We start from the raw sequence: 18,069 nt of genomic DNA on the forward strand, positions 1-18,069 counted from the left end.
GTGTCTCTGAGTGTTTACAAATAGAAACAGCCTCAAAAATGTTATAGTTTCACTGTAAGGATGCAACTATTCTTTTACTTTAAAGTCCAGGTGGACCTTAATAGAAAGAAAACATTTCAAAGGCAGAAAATCAGGGGTGTATCCAAAGTGATTTTTGGGGGAAAGTGACAGTGAGAGAAAATTCTATTTCAATTCCTTTACCAATATGACTGTGATAAAATTTATATTCTCACCAAGGTCATTATTAATTTATTCTCAGTGATTCTATCAGGCTGAATTTCTGGATAGAAAAAACAAAGAGTCCTAACAGCTTGGAGAGTTTGATTAGAGGATCAAAACTATTTTTGTTTGGTGATAATTCCTGCTACTGTGGTGAAGATGGTTGGTTTAGCTTATTTATTACATGTGGATCTTTGGGAAGCAGCTTCTACAATGAGAATGTGATTAAATTCATATCTAGGTTAGACTCAAGTCTGAATATACTCTGAGATGCCTTATCAAAAGTAAAAATTGCCACTTTACACCTGATAAAGTATATTATTTGAGGGTAATCCTAGATGGTAAGACAGAACTATTAGTAACATATAAAAATGGAGCTTCTCTGCTTATCAGAAGATCTTAAAACTGGGCCTCAAAGAAACAGCAGGCTCACAGTCTTCATTTATTTGCTAGGTTTAGTAAAAAATACTACAATGAATAGAGTCTGAAGAAAGACTGATCAAATTTCTTATGTAAAACTATTTTCACCATAAGCAGTTAAAAAAATAACTTTCTTACCTCCATATGTATATATTTCATTGAAATTAGAGGGACACTGTCTTGAAACCTGAGAGTTGAAACAATTATCCTTGCCCTTATCTAGGTTGTCTAGTCAAAATGATGCACCATATGTCTCTAAGCCATATGCCCACTGATTTTTTTTTTTAAATTCTGGTTTCTGCCAGAAATTGGCTCTGGTTGTTAATTTCTTCATGTAATGAATCCTGTCTGGCTTGTTCTACCATTTCCTCTAAACTTTTTCAGTTTTCTGGAATGAGGGGATTATAACCTGACTTTCTCTCAATTAGTACCAATAATATATTGTAAAGAAAGACATCGTATCTGCAATATACCTGGTTACTTAAAAATGCACAGAGATGCGCTCACTGTAATTCCTTTAGAACCCTCAAAGAGACTTGATTAAATGATTTTATCTTAAAATAGAAATTAGCTAATATTTACTCTTGTTTATAGTAGCATTGTAAGCTATTACCTATTTAGTGACCATTCCACTGTTTAGTTTTTTCCTCTGACGTTAGCAAGAATAAATCTAAGTGATGAACTTAGGATAGTTAAGTAAATGAAGTGCATAGGAAAAAAATGCAACCTGTTTTTAGGCTGTTACACTATACTACTAAATGTACCAAAAAACAACTGTTGAAAGAATGGTCAAGAGCCAAACTGGAATGCCAAATCAGTGACTCCCTAAAGCTATGTGTTTGGAGCAACAAAATGCAACTGCTATAGAAAGTACCAGTGAGACTGCTGATCCTGTCTTAGATGAGTTTAGTAGGAACTGAAGTGTTTGTTGAATAAATGAATATATGAATGAATGAATGAAACTACTTCAATTCCAACCAAACTTCCCCACTGCAGTGAAGGGAGGGTGGGATTCTTGCCATTTGAGTTAAAGGGATGTTGACTTGGCCTCATGCACAGTACTGGCTGGAGCAGGGAAGACACCCAGAAACTGAGAGAGAGAATTTAAGGATTAACCAAGGCAACACAGTGGAGTGGAGGAAGCTTTCCAGATTTCAGTTGCCAACACATGGGTTTTCTTCCTCATGCCATTTATTTCTTGTTTCTATAGGTGTTAATGAAGGCCTACTATGTACCAAGCAGTATACTGGACACTATGCATGTAATCAGGAGTGATCTTTACTCTCAAAATCCTCTGGGTCCAGTGAAAGAGATAAATTAGTAAACAGTTTATTCCAATTCAATGTAATTCATGCTGTAATAGAGATTCATTCCAGGCTTTCTGGGAGCAGCATAGCAAACAAGCCCCCAGCAGCTTTCAGAGTTGGAATAAGTTTTATTCAGGAGGTGGGATGTAGAAATGCCCAGATTCAGCATTGTGAATAGAGGAACAGACTCTGTAAAAACACAGCTGAGAAAAGAGTCTATTATGTTTAGAAAACATGAGCTGTTCGCCGCAGATGTAAAGAGCATATTTGGGTGGTACCAAATATGGTAGAATCACTTGGGGATAATCTGTGAAGCCCTTTTTATGACATGTAAGAGGGGTTGACTTAATCCTATACGCAGGTTACATGTATGATATAGATCAATTTAACAGGTAACCCATACAGGTGAAGATCAAGTAGACACAGACGTTCTCTAGAAGGTGCCTATGGAGGAATATTCCCATAGAACACACAGGATTATTTGCTGTTATATTAACAAAAGGCAGCTGTCATGTGTTTAGCTTTTGGTAATAACTAAGAATTATAAGCGGAGAAGGCAATGACACCCCACTCCAGTACTCTTGCCTGGAAAATCCCATGGATGGAGGAGCCTGGAAGGCTGCAGTCCATGGGGTTGCTGAGGGTTGGACACGGCTGAGCGACTTCATTTTCAATTTTCACTTTCATGCATTGGAGAAGGAAATGGCCACCCACTCCAGTGTTCTTGCCTGGAGAATCCGAGGGAAGGGGAGCCTGGTGGGCTGTTGTCTGTGGCGTTGCACAGAGTCAGACACAACTTAAGCAACTTAGCAGCAGCAGCAGCAAGCATTATAAGTGAGTAACAAGTAATGGTTGCTGTGAATAATGGTTGCTGTGGCCTTATTAGAGACCCTGGAGAGACCTCAGGACAAGAAAGTTGCCATAACTTAGCTCTTTCCGTGGTGAGGAGATTCTAGGAAGTGCTAAAATATTTATGATGTGTGTATGCTAGTGCATGTATGTATGCATATATATTTATTTCTTAAGTTCAGAAGAAGGGGATTGTGCAGAAAGTGACATAACAAAGAAAACCACAGTTTTGGTAAGCTTTCATGACCACTTGGAACAATTGCTTTTAACTTGGTAATTTTATGAACACACAGACCAAATAATATTCTTCACTCACTGGTGAATTCCTTTGGGTTTTTAAATGTACCTAATTAGGTTCTGTCTGAGGATTTTATTAGAAAGTTAGTTAGGACTGGAATTTGTGCTTCCATGTTGAATTAGTCAATGTTGACAGAGAAACAAAGCATCATCCTGACATTTCCTTCTGTGCACTTTTCAAGGAGAAGAGGAGAGAGGGATTTTTTTTTTTCCATGTTTCTCTCCTGTTTATGAAAGCAGATGCTGACAAGACATAAAGCACTGAGTGCTATTCATACAAGAATACTTAGGTGATTTATAAACTTTATGAAAAAGTTATCTTATTTTGGGTAAACATTTTATATATACATATGTCCAATACATTCACTCACTCAGACTCCAGGAAAAAACAAATACCTGCAGGTCTTAGTTTTACCTCTGTGACATTTATACACACACACACACACACACACACACACACACACACACACACACACACACATAATTACTTGAGTACTTAAATTGAAATCAAGTGGATTAAAACAACTTTATATTGGACTTTCAAACTTGAAGAACAAGAACTCCATCTATTTCTAAAGCTCCTGAAGTTGATTTAAGCCCTCAGACTTGGACTCCCTTCAATTAAAAATTGTTATTGAAGTATAGTTGATTTACAATGATGTGTTAGTTTCAGGTATATGGAAAACTGATTCAGTTATACATATATATTGACCCATTCTTCAGATTCTTTTCCCTTAGAGGTTATCACAAATCATTGTGTATAGTTCTCTGTGCAGTATAAAAAGTCCTTGCCAACCTTCTCAACCCTCCTTACCCCTTTGATAACCATAAATTTGTTTTCTATGCCTGTGGGTATATTTCTGTTTTGTAGATAAGTTCATTTGTGTCATTTTTAAAAATATGGAACTCTTTTCCAAACCAGTGGAGGCTTCAGTTTAAGAAACATTTTATGGTAATAGAGGCAAGATGAGCTCATTTTATACTATAAATCATGATTTATTACTCTGCAACATAAGAAGCAAATGAAAATCCTTACCTTATAATAAAGCACTAATTGAAATAGATTCAACGGATTAGATAATATAGACAGACAGACTGCCTGAAGAACTATGGATGGAGGTTCATGACATTGAACAAAAGGCAGTGATCAAGACCATTCCCAGGAAAAAGAAATTCAAAGAGGCAAAATGGTTGTCTGAGGAGGGCTTACAAATAGCTGAGAAAAAAAGAGAGGCTAAAGACAAAAGTGCAAAGGAAAGATATGCCCATTTGAATACAGAGTTCCAAAGAATAGCAAGGAGAGATAAGACAGGCTTCCTCAGCAATCAATGCAAAGAAATAGAGGAAACAATAGAATGGGAAAGACTAGAGATCTCTTCAAGAAAATTAGAGATACCAAGGGAACATTTCATGCAAAGATGGGCACAATAAAGGACAGAAATGGCACGGACCTATCAGAAGAAGAAGATATTAAGAAGAGGTGACGAGGATACACAGAACTATACCAAAAAAAAAAAAAAATCTTCATGACCCTGGCAACCATGATGGTGTTAGCATTCACCTAGAGACAGACATCCTGGAATGTGAAGTCAAGTGGGCCTTAGGAAACATCACTATGAATAAAGCTAGTGGAGGTGATGGAATTCCAGTGGAGCTATTTCAAATCCTGCAAGATGATGCTGTGAAAGTGCTGCACTCAATATGTCAGCAAATTTGGAAAACTCAGCAGTGGCCACAGGGCTGGAAAAGGTCAGTTTTCATTCCAATCCCAAAGAAAGGCAATGCCAAAGAATGCTCAAACTACCGTACAATTGCACTCATCTCATACAGTAGTAAAGTAATGCTCAAAATTCTCCAAGTCAGGCTTCAAAATACGTGAACTGTGAATTTCCACATGTTTAAGCTGGATTTAGCAAAAGCAGAGCAACCAGAGATCAAATCGCCAACATCATTTGGATCATCGAAAAAGCAAGAGAGTTCCAGAAAAAAAACATGTATTTCAGCTTTATTGAATACGCCAAAGCCTTTCACTGTGTGGATCACAACAAATTGTGGGAAATTCTTAAAGATATGGGAATACCAGGCCACCTGATCTGCCTCCTGAGAATATCTGTATGCAGGTCCAGAGGCAACAGTTAGAACTGGACATGGACCAACACATCGGGAAAGGAGTACATCAAGGCTATATATTGTCACCCTGCTTATATGCACTTTTACCTTATCTGCAGAGTACATTATGGGAAATACCAGGCTGGATGAAGCCCAAGCTGGAATCAAGATTGCTGGGAGAAATATCAATAACCTCAGATATGGAGATGATACCACCCTTATGGCAGAAAGGGAAGAAGAACTAAAGAGCCTCCTGATAAAAGCAAAAGAGGAGAGTGAAAAAGTTGACTTAAAACTCAACATTCAGAAAACTAAGATCATGGCATCTAGCCTCATCACTTCATGGCAAATAGATGGGGAAACAATGGAAGTAGTGAGATACTTTATTTTCTTGGGCTCCAAAATCACTGCAAATGGTGACTGCAGCCATGACATTAAAAGATGCTTGCTCCTTGGAAGAAAAGTTATGACCAACCTAGACAACATATTGAAAAACAGAGACATTACTTTGCCAACAAAGGTTTGTCTAGTCAAAGCTATGGTTTTTCCAGTAATCATGTACTGATGTGACAGTTGGACTATAAAGAAAGCTGAGCACCAAAGAATTGATGCTGTTGACCTGTGGTGTTGGAGAAGACTCTTGAGAGTCCCTTGGACTGCAAGGAGATCTAACCAGTCCATCCTAAAGGAAACCAGTCCTGAATACTAATTGGAAGGACTGATGCTGAAGCTGAAACTCCAATACTTTGGCCACCTGATGTGAAGAACTGACTCATTGGAAAAGACCCTGATGCTGGGAAAGATTGAAGGCAGGAGCAGAAGGGGATGACAGAGGATGAGATTGTTGGATGGCACCACCAACTCAATGAATGTGAATTTGAATAAACTCTGGGAGTTGGTGATGGACAGGGAGGCCTGATGTGCTGCTATCCATGGATCACAAAGAGTCGGACATGACTGAGCAACTGAACTGAACTGAACACATCAAAGGTCAGAGATCTTAAGCTCATTGACTTAAAGACGAAAGTAGATGAAAGCTAGGCACACCTACTCCATGTAATTATATAATGCATTATTTTTGTAAATGCTTTTAATGAAATGAATACTAAGAAATATTTATTTAAAACTCTAAAGAAAATCATAAATTTAAGGTTTGATAATATTTATAAATAATTCAAATGGCTTTCTGCCTCCTCTACTCAAACTGCAGCTGTCAGTGTCAAGCAAGACTCAGATAGACTACTGAATACAATTTCCTATCTTGATTTTTTGGTCAGAATCAATCTGTTTATCATTTCATGATAAAAACAAATTAGGCTGTAAAAGAGAAGCCAAGCTTTATTGGAAGTAACAGAAAGAAAAATTGATCAAACTCAGGATTGTTAAAAATGATATATTTTAGAAGGTGAGTTTTGCTTTGTGACTTGAAACTGCTTTTACAGTAAATAGAATCTGACAGGAAATGACAGTATATGGACTGCCCGTTATCATGTACTTAAGAGTTTTTGGCTTGGCTTTCTTGGACTCACTGAACATACAAAGCCTGGTTCTAAGTACATTTCTTGATACATCAGTATGGTTTTAGCAGCACTGCTAAACATAATCAAATGAAGTGTCAGGGTAATTCTGAAGCAAAATAGGCATCAACTTCATAAATTAAAGCCATTAGTTCATTATTTTATGTGCACCTCTGTGTACTGGGTTCTATCACAGTTATTCAAATTATCATTTCCAAAAAAAAAACACTTGAGAATAAAACCTACCAGCTGTTATAGATGATGTCTTTTTGTTAATGATATGTACAACAAAGTAGAGATATAAGCAATTTAGATCTTCGGAATAAAGTGAGACAGATTATCGACCTGCTAATAGAAACCTGTATTTCTAAAAGTTCAAGCGTTTACTCACAAGTGGTATTTCTGAGTAATTTATGAAGGAATAAGTAGTCTTAAAAATCAGTAAGTACCTTTTGGCTTTCAAATAAACATTAAATATATAGTTGTGATGGCTGATAACAACTTGCAAACATTAAGATTTAAATAAGAACTGAACCTGAATATTAATTGTACTGAAGGAAATAAAGTTGGTGGAACAGTTTTGGGTTGGACCACGAACACTGTAGAGTCGGTATGGCATATGTGTACTCATGTCTGAAAGGTATGATGAAACTATAAAGAAAGAGTCAGTTATAAACTCATGAATAGATTTTTGATAATCACTATTCATGAAAATGCATTTAATGCATGCTGACTAAAAACTACAGGTGAAGAATAGTGTCTTAAAACTCTCTTATGTTTTAAAATCATGATCAATTCAGGAGAAAACTGGTTACTTTATTGAAGGGTTTTTTACATACTAAGTTAGCATTTACTTCTTGGGCCACCTGATGCAAAGAGCTGACTCATTTGAAAAGACCCTGGTGCTGGGAAAGATTGAGGGCAGGAGGAGAAGGGGACAGAGGATGAGACGGTTGGATGGCATCGTCGACTCAATGGACATGGGTTTGGGTGGACTCCGGGAGTTGGTGATGGCCAGGGAGGCCTGGTGTGCTGCGGTACATGGGGTCACAAAGAGTCAGGCATGACTGAGTGAACTGAACTGAACTGACTGAAATGGCTGTTTTCCTTTGGAAAACATATATAACATTAAGGAATGTTACTAGTGTGTCTAAATTGAAGTTATTCATATGCACACATAAAAGAAAATTATTTCACACGTAAAAATGTATACTAACAAGAGAAGTCATTATCATGTGTCTATCAACTGTTGAATATAGTGAAATTAATTTATTGCTGAGAATATATGAAATACACATTATTTTATATATACCAATAAGCAATATAGTCTCACTTACAAAATTAATGCATTGAAATATATGCTATTCTTTGCTATACTGAATGAGTACCATGCTTCAGTTTTATTGACTTTTTTTTTTCTTGGTGTCTCAAGATTTATTTTGTTCATTCCACAGTTAATCCATTTAGATTGTATTTTAGTCTCTGGCTAGGAAAACAGGGCCACTTCAAGTAGTCCATGAATACAGCACTTAATATAGGAATTTCCGTGCCTACTTTTTTACCTAATAGAAGAGCTAGGCATCTAAATATCTGAATCTGTGTCTGTAGAATTGGAGAAAGAGTCTCCCTGACATTTTCCCATAGGCAGCTCTGAAGCAAAATGAGAAAACAGGAGATTATAAGAAATGCCTGTACCATCATGATGTTGTAAAATTCTGTGAACCACTTTGACCACAAAGTGTGAGCCTGTGAAGCATCTGGAAGCTTGCTGAATCTGCCCACCCTGGTCACTATGATAATGGCTTCTGCTTTGCTGAGCTTCCAATCTTATGAAAGTTCTTTGCAGTGACAAACTTTTCCTCACATGTAAAAATGGAAGGAGACACTGGGAAATATATTTCCTGATCTTAGAAGAGAGAAGTAGTGATAATGCCAAGTTGACCAGCCCTACAGAGATGGATACTCATAAAATAATTTTTCTGTTTTTGTTGTTTTTGTTTGTTGAATCAAAGTTATATATGCTATTTGTATTTTAGGAATATAACACTGACTATGTATCACTATTCCAATTATATTAACACCAAAATGACCTGTGCAATGAAAAACGTCTCTATGAAAATGCAAAATAAAACAGAGGCCAACACCTGTTTTCTGAGTCTTACTCTAGTTGAAAGAAAGTTAACACTAAGGTTGGGATTCCTAGTTAGGAAGCTGAGGGGTAGAAATCTAATGGAGATTTGGAGCATGGGCAATTCTACCAGCTATCTGCTATTCTTTACAGATTCACAGCTGCAAAAATCCAATGTACTTTCTCTAGTTCTTCAACTTCTATGTGATGATAAACTTCATATCACCACAAAGAAGTAGTACTTAATGCACCTTACAGCATTCACATCAGCTAGCAAATTTTATTGCTAATGTTTGTGCATGCTCAGTCACTCAGTCATTTTTGACTCTTTGCAACTCCATGAACTGTAGCCCACCAGGCTTCCCTGTCCATGAAATTTCACAGGCAAGAATACTGGAGTGGGGAGCCATTCCCTTCTCCAGGGGATCTTCCCAACCCAGGGAAGATCTGAAACCTGAATCTCCTGCATTGCAGGCAGATTCTTTACCATCTGAGCCATCAGGGAAGCCCTTTAATGCTAATAGATGGCCTTTAAAAATTGTCTGTGTCTAGGAAGGCACAAAACTTTTTTGGGGGCTCCAAAATCACTGCAGATGGTCACTGCAGCCATGAAATTAAAAGACTCTTACTCCTTGGAAGAAAAGTTATGACCAACCTTGAGGGCACGTTAAAAAGCAGATACATTACTTTGCCAACAAAGGTCCATCTAGTCAAAGCTATGGTTTTTCCAGTAGTCATGTACTGATGTGAGAGTTGAACTATAAGAAAGCTGAGCACCAAAGAATTGATGCTGTTGAACTGTGGTGTTGAAGAAGACTCTTGAGAGTCCCCTGGACTGCAAGGAAATCCAACCAGTCCATCCTAAAGGAAATCAGTCCTGAATACTAATTGGAAGGACTGATGCTGAAGCTGAAACTCCAATACTTTGACCACCTGATGTGAAGAACTAACTCATTTGAAAAGACCCTGGTGCTGGAAAAGATTGAAGGTGAAAGGAGAAGGGGACAGCAGAGGATGAGATGGTTGGATGGCATCACTGATTCAATGGACGTGAGTTTGAGTAAATTCCAGGAGTTGGTGATGGACAGGGAGGCCTGGCGTGCTGCAGTCAATGGGGTTGCAAAGAGTCGGACATGACTAAATGACTAAACTGAACTGAACTGAAGAAAGAAGGCAAGGGATTTTTCAGGAAAGAATGCTGGAGTGGGTTGCCATTTCATTCTCCAGGGCATCTTCCCAGTCCAGGGACTGAACCCAGGTCTCCTGGGTCTCTTCCACTGCAGGTTTATTCTTAACATGCTGAGCCATCAGGGAAGCCCAATATTTGATATGAAAGTGAAGTGAAAGTGAAAGTCACTCAGTTGTGTCTGACTATTTGCTGAGCCCATGGACTATACTGTCCACGGAATTCTCCAGGCCAGAATACTGGAGTGAATAGCTGTTCCTTTCTCCAAGGGAGAAAGCATTATTGAGTGCTTATTGTGTGTCAGGTAGCCATATTAACATTCTAATTTTACAGATAAGAAAATCATGATACCAAATGGCTACGTGATTTAGCTAAGATTGCAAAGCTATCAGCTATGGAGCTGGGTCCATTATAACCCAGCTCTGGAGACTCTGGATTCAATGCACATATGTTCTTAAAAATTACACCATTTTGTCTTTGGTCTATGTCTCCATATAACAGTGATGAAAAGGCTTAAGTGTGTGTAAGCCTTTACTTCACCTCTCATATACTTTAATTCTAAAAGAACTCACATGATGTCTCTACCTCTTTTGAATGAGACGGACTAGAATGTGGTGACAGATTGTGGTGACAGAATGTGGTGTTTGCATATTACCAGAATTTAAATAAAATTACTTTTAAACTCAAACTCCTTTCTTAGGCAAAATTAAGTAGGGTATGTGAGGTGAATTTTAGAACCAGGAGAGTAAACAATGTATTCTTATGCAAACCTCTTTAATAAAACATTCTTTTAGCAAGGTGAGATCTTAGTGTGAAAAAAGAAATTGGTTAATCACAAACTGACTCTAAGAAAAGAATTATTCATTATCAGAATCTGTCTGCAAGCTAAATAAAACACAAATGGAGAACTTCTCTATAAATTCATTAAACTTTGACTTAATTCAAATTTGAATAAATATCAAACCTATTATCTATTTGCTTCCAAAATTGCATTCTGTTGTGTTTCTGGAATGTGTATTTAACATTGGTTAGATAAGCAAAATTATAAAAACTAATGCATACCTGAACAATTTTAATTTTTTATTAGATTTGATATAAATTGTAAACCTGGCCCTAAACACTCTTCTCAGAATGGACCTAGAATAATTGTGTTTAAGAAGAACAGATAAAAGCATCACTTTAATGCAGCAGAAAATAAGTATGTAGTTTGCCTCTGTTATGGTGAAGAGGAAGTTAAATATTTTTTTCTTTGTCATGGTAGAAATAAAGGTTAATATTTTTATGGAACTTCAAGGATAAATCTGGGTCTAAACTTTACATTATCTTGTTCATTTTCAAGAAGATTATATAATGAAAATTGTTTTGATATTCTAAAATGGAAACACTTTAAAGGATAGAACTTCCCTAAGGGAAATAAAAGCATCGGTTCACATTGAACATTTGCTCAGGTATTAAAACACAGAAACCAAATGTCCTCCAAATGACAAGGTGCCCTAATAACAATCCTGGAGGCTCTGAAAGATGTGTGTCTGGTAAATGAGGCAAAGGAAAAATTTGGACCAATGTCAGAAAAAAAAAAAAAAAAAACCTACAAGATCAGTTAGGTGCCTGTTATTCCCATTGTTTAATGTCATTTCTAAGACTTCAGGGAAACTAGTCCAGGACATTCAGGCCACACTGTAATGTCACAGCAGCCGCAGATCTCAGAGGAGCAAACTTGTCAAGTTCAGAACATGCTCATGTTACTGGGACAGCATTGCAGCAACATTGTATTATGTTTGAGTTTGAGTGTCAGGGGAGGAATTTACATAAGAAAAGAGAAAAGCATTTTCTGTTAGATACAGCAGCACCCCTGTGAGCTTTGCACAGGGGAGTGGCATAGAGGCAGTACTTCGCTGGACCGCACAAGCACCTCAGCAGACACCCAGCCCATTGTACTATACTTGACATCATAACAGCACCCCAAGGAATGATCCAGCTTGGTGTTCCCTTTCCTGTTAGAAGAGGATTTCTTGGATGAGATTTGTATATTCATTTTAGAATTTCCCTTTGTAATAGATTCTTAAATCAATTGAAATGCATTCAGAAGGTATTGATGCTTTCACATAAAAGGCAGGGTTTGGAGTTACAGATAAATGGAATTTTTTAAAATCTGTGAATTTCTGATTAAACATGCTAAATTTTGAGTTGAATTATGTCCCATATTTAGTGCTCAGTAAAGGCTTCATTCAATTTACATCATCCTGTTCATCACAAAATTTTGAAAGATAAATATTTTATGCAAAAACAGAAGTAACTTGCTCTAGAACAGGGGTTCACGGGTTTATGGTTGGAGATAAGTAGTTTCAGGTTAGAAAAGTGAGGTGAAAATCAAAGTCCGTTAGAAAACAAACTCCTTTTGATTCGTGGCATGAAAAGAAAATGGAGAAAGGAGATGTTCTAAACACTCTTTGATGCGTGTAGTACAATAGCATGACTTGCTTATTATTTTTCTGTTTTGTTCATGCAGAAGTAGCTAATTCTCGTGAACTGGGAGATTAGGAATTGGATAAGAATATTGCTCATGGCAGAACACTGTCAAAAGAAGTTACCCCAGGGAGCCAAGCAAACTTAGATAATGCACAATAAATTGACCTCTGGAAAAAGGGTAGTTAATATCATATTATCAAGCAGGTAACTCATATAGATAGATAGATAGAGAAATATATGTATTTCAAAAAAAGCAAAATGAGTCTCCCAATTGGAGAATACACAATGAATAGAACAGAATATCAAGAATAATTGAAATGTAAGATTTTAGACCTAAGATGATGAAAATTGAGCAAAAATTCCTGCAAGAAAGGGGTGGCTCAAGCTAAATTAATCCAAAATAAAACAAGCAAACAAAAAAATGAAAACACATAATGGAAAATTCAGGGTTAAAAATCTGATTATTAAGAAAAGGAAAAAATATTTATCTTCCCTTACTTGACCCAGTACTTTTGTTGACAGCTAAGAGTGAACAGGCGTGAAATAGTCATTATCGTACTTATGTAAGGGGAGATGAGTCATCACTGTTAGAACTTTACCTGGAACTCAGGAGAGAAATATATAGATGCAAGGATTTTGAAGCTATTAGAAATCGAGTAGTTAAAAGAAGAGTCCATGTACTTTTCTTTTTGAAGTTCTAAAAAGAAACAATCAAATTAATAGGAGCTAATATTGATCAGACTATAAAATCACAATTCAGTCTTTCTTAACTATAAAATTTGGTCTAAAGCAGTACATTAGAAATGTAGACATTTTTTACATGTAGAAATAGGGGTTGAAGTTCAAAATTTGCTGAACTACAGGGTGATGGAGAAGGCAAATCAAACATTTATGAAATTCTTTATAATAAAGGATCTAGAAACACCAAGATGGATAAGTATTTAATAAGTATCATATTAATAGCAGAGACATAACACTAGAAGAACATAGGGGAAAAGGGAAGTGATTCTCTTAGATGTCCAGGGATAGCATAGGTGTGGAGAATCCATATATGAGGCAAAATTTTTACCATGTTTTATGATTTGAATAGGATTTTGCCTGATGGAGAATAGCAGGTGTGTGTGTGTGTGTGTGTGTGTGTGTGTGTGTGTGTTTTATGTCTTTCTGTGTCTAGAGGTGAGAGGATATAAATTTCTTTCCTTCTTTCCTAAAAAATTAACTTGAACTAAGGAAAGTGAGAGGACCCAACTTGCTTAGGGCTCATAACACACACTTGTGTATGATGGAATTCTTGTATAAAGACAGGCAGGAGATATATTGGGAGAAGATATAATATGAAAAAAAGTATTATTCATAAAATTCTAGGATTGCTGGGGAAGGCAAACTGGAAAGGCTGAGTAACTTTCCAAAGGATATTGAGATTTTTATGTGAAAGGAACATGGTTTAGGAGAAAGCAGAGTTTATAACACAGAGCCTGAAAAACTAGTTTTCATGTGAAATGGATCGCCTTCCCCTAAAGAAGGTAGACAGCTGTGTGAAAATGCAATTCCTGTGTGTGTGTGTGTGTGTGTGTGTGTGTATGCGCGCGCGCGCGCACGCACGCGTACATTGTAGTTAAACTTGCAGAATTTCTAAGTGTGATTTGGTCTCTTGTGGGGCAAGGAGAATGAATGGTATATTAGGATCCAGGACTCATTTAGAGCAGAATCAAGTCATGTTGCATGGTATTAAAAGATTAATCCCACAAAAACAGACTTAAGAGGCTATCAGACTCAACATTCAGTTCACCTGCAGAGATTAAAATGTGCTTATACCCAAAAAGGGAAGCCACAAGCACCAAGGCTCATGGAGATTAGAGCTGGTTAGGACCAGAGAGTTAAGTGCATTTTGTGTCGTGTTAAGGAAGTTTAGCTTTATTCCAAAGGCCCAAGTCAGGACAGGCAAGCCAGCCAAGCTCTGTCTTCATTCTCGATTCTTTCTCCCTCCCACAGGAAAGTATTTAAGCAGCAACATCACTTACATAATTCTGTTGCTTTTTATCCTTTTTTCTTTTAGTGCTTAAAAAAATTTTCTTGTCCACCACATCACACACACACCCACACTCGTATGCACAGATGCTCACATGCACACATGCTCACGTACTCCTGTCTTGTGCTCTGCTTTGGTAAATCCATCTCTTCGCATACTCTCTATTTGATATCAAAGAGATATATAATATGTGCCTGCAGAGCTACCACTTTAAATTCCATCAATAGTACAGTGAATTGCTAAAATAAAATGGTACAGTGCACTGCCCTTGGTGATACAATAGTGATTTTTTTTTGTATATGGCAAACTCAGAGTAGTAGTGAATGTTACATTTCATCTCAGGTGGGAAGTTAAAATTAAAACCAAGGTAGAACTGATAAATGTCCCATCTTCCCCATAAAACCTCTGTGCAAGAAAACAACGGGCCACCTTTATTATAGATTTGATGAAGCACTAACTATAGCTTACAGAGAAAAGGTGAAAGCAAGGCTGCTTCCTAAACTATATAGTTCATAAAATTAGGTAACAATATAATATATACTGCAAAACTCAGACTGCCTCTCTTTTCTGTACCAGCTATTTTGTGACAATCAATGCCAAAGCAGTAAGTTGGTGAAGCATAGGACATCTTCAATTTAGACCATTAGGAGAGCTATTTGAATGTTTCTGTCATGTAAAAAAAAAAAAATTGTTGTAACTTATGCTGTACAAAAAGTTGTGGTTTTATAAATTCTATATAAAAATAACATTCTGCTATTGAATTTACTTCAATGCACTGATTCTTAAAAATAGCTGCAGGCAATCTCCTAAGTATTTAAAATTTTAAGGATTTAAAAATCTAACTTCATTAACCAACACCAATATATAAGATTAAACAGATTTTACCATGAGGGTTCTTTGAGTTAAATTGCTGTCATATATGCAGTATTCCATATCTAAATAGTCATTCTTAGGAAATGAACAAATGTTCAGTAGTATGGATGATCTAAAAGAAGCAATTAAATGAACATCAGGAGAATTAGGTAGTGCCTGTAATTTTAATGTATTAAGTTACAAATGGACATTTTATACTTATAAATCCCTTGAGGCAAATGAATGCTTACATTGAATTAATACCTAAGAAAAATAGCTTTAAGAATATATGCCAAACAAATGTATTAGTTAGTACTAAAGTCTGTTTATTTCCACTTAATCAAAGATAAAGGGGGGTTTCCTGAAAAATTCCAATTCCTTTTAGTGCTGCCAACAAGCAAAAATTTTCAGTTTGTCTCCATGATTAAGAAAAATAGGAAAAGCTAGGTTCTGCGATGTTCAGCGCATCCATGCGTGCTGGGCCCTGACACATCACATTCATGGAAGAATCAGCTTGGTTCTATAGATCCTCTCATTAGCCTTTACTTGTGGATTGACAATAAGTGGCCATTACCACCGCTGCAGACCTTAGTAAAAACTCAGTTCACTCACTGTCCTCTAAGAAAGCTAGAGTAGAGTTTATAAAATGTTGACCCCCAAGCAATAGGGTCTTAAATGGGTACACCTTCATTGGGTATACATTTGGGGGATTGGAAATGAAAACATTAGATCATTAGGTGCATTCCTTTGGCAATCTGAGTACGCGCTTGCTGAGAGGTGGTAGCAAGATACATTTACTGCCCACACAGCCTAGTATGACAAAGAAGCACTGAACTGATGGTAAGAGTGTTGAAGTTCTGGTTCTAATGCCAGTGCTCATTTTCTGAATGATTTAAACAATACCTTGCCATTTTATGCTCTAAAGTTTTCTCATCTGTAAAATGACCTTTGAATTATGCAGATTTCCTCCAATTTGAAAATATAAAGGCAATATACAGGGTAGGCTGAAATGGTACCAGAAATGTAGTGAACAAATATTGGAAATATTGTGTCCAATGGAAACTACTGTTAAATTCGATTGGAAAATATTAAGTTCAAATGGAAAACATTGTTAAATAAAAACAAAAAGTAAACTTTGGAAAGGGGGAGATGCTGGGTTTTGGTCATTCATTATGTCCATGACACTATACCATATTCTTTATTGCATAATCTCATTTAATTCTACCAGCATTGCTATGGGCTGTAAAAAGGTAGTTGCAATTTGCCCATTTTATATAAGCGGGAAAATTGATATAAATTCTCAAAATAATAATCAATGTAATTAAGGGAAAATATTTTGTAGGCACAGAAATAGTTGTTGGAGAACACTAAAATAAGGGGGGGGGAACAACTGTGACTTCTTTTTTTCTGTGCGTGAAAAAGTCTCCCATTAACATTATAACTTTAGTTTGCATAAATCTTATTAAATCAATGTGAAGAGGGTTGTAGAAAGCTCTGTTGGTTTTCTTCTTCTTTTGCAGTACAGTCTACTGTATTGCCCTAAATAACGATTTATTTTGGATCAGTGCTTTTCATCTTTAAGGGGAATATGGCATATAAACCACCTGGAGATCTCATTACAATGCAGTTTCTGAATCAGTAGTTCTGGAGTGGAGACTAAGATTCCGTATTTTCCATTTACAATACCCAGACTACTTTCCTCGGCAGTTAAGCTTTATCACAAACTCATTAAAAATATATATATTTCCAGTTTACATACATTATTGAATACTATGTGAGATCTGTGTTCTTTATAATTTCTACTTCTGCAGTATCCTAATTACTTACTGAAACTCCTACTAAGTCAACATTTTAACTAGAACCTGGTTGTTTTGATATGCAGTGCTAAAAGCAGTAATCTGCTTTTCTCTTATTTTTAATGAAGAAAAATAAATATAATCAGATTGTTTTTAGATGATGGAGAATATGAGATAGTCATTGTGTTCTAATTTCCATTCACATAATTTTCATCAAAGAGTACTAACATTATATGAAATATAGTGGGTTGAATTTTGTTTCCCCAAAAGCCGTGTTTGAGTTCTAACCTCCAGTTCCCATGCATACTGACTTGCTTCAGTCATGTCTGACTCTATGTGACCATATGGACTGCAACCTTCCTGGCTCCTCTGTCCATGGGATTCTCCAGGCAAGAATACTGGAGCGGGTTGCCATTTCCTCCTCCAGGGAATCTTCCCAATCCAGCAATCAAACCAGTGTCTCTCACATCTCCTGCTTTGGCAGGCAGGCTCTTTACCACTAGCACCAACTGGGAAGCCCAGTACCCATGATTATGACTTTATTTGGAATTAGGGTCATTTCAGATGTAAGCATAAAGATGAAATAATACAGAATTAGAATGAGCCTTAAGTCAAATGACTGATGCCCTTTATAAGAGAGGAAAACACAAAGAGCTACACATAAGCAGATGTGAGGATGGAAACAGATTGATATGATGCAGATACAATCACAAGAGCACAAGAATTTCTGGCAACTGCTAACAGCTGAGCGACAGGCATGGAGCAGACACTCTCGCGGAGTCTCCAGAAAGAAACCACCTGATGACTAGGCTGTGCTGAGCTAATCATTCCAGGCCTGATATCTTACTATGTGCCCCTTCAGAGTTGACTGGGGGCTTCTGTACTGCTTCA

The sequence above is a fragment of the Ovis aries genome, chromosome 6, assembly GCF_016772045.2.
Source record: "Ovis aries strain OAR_USU_Benz2616 breed Rambouillet chromosome 6, ARS-UI_Ramb_v3.0, whole genome shotgun sequence".
Lineage (NCBI taxonomy): Eukaryota > Metazoa > Chordata > Mammalia > Artiodactyla > Bovidae > Ovis > Ovis aries.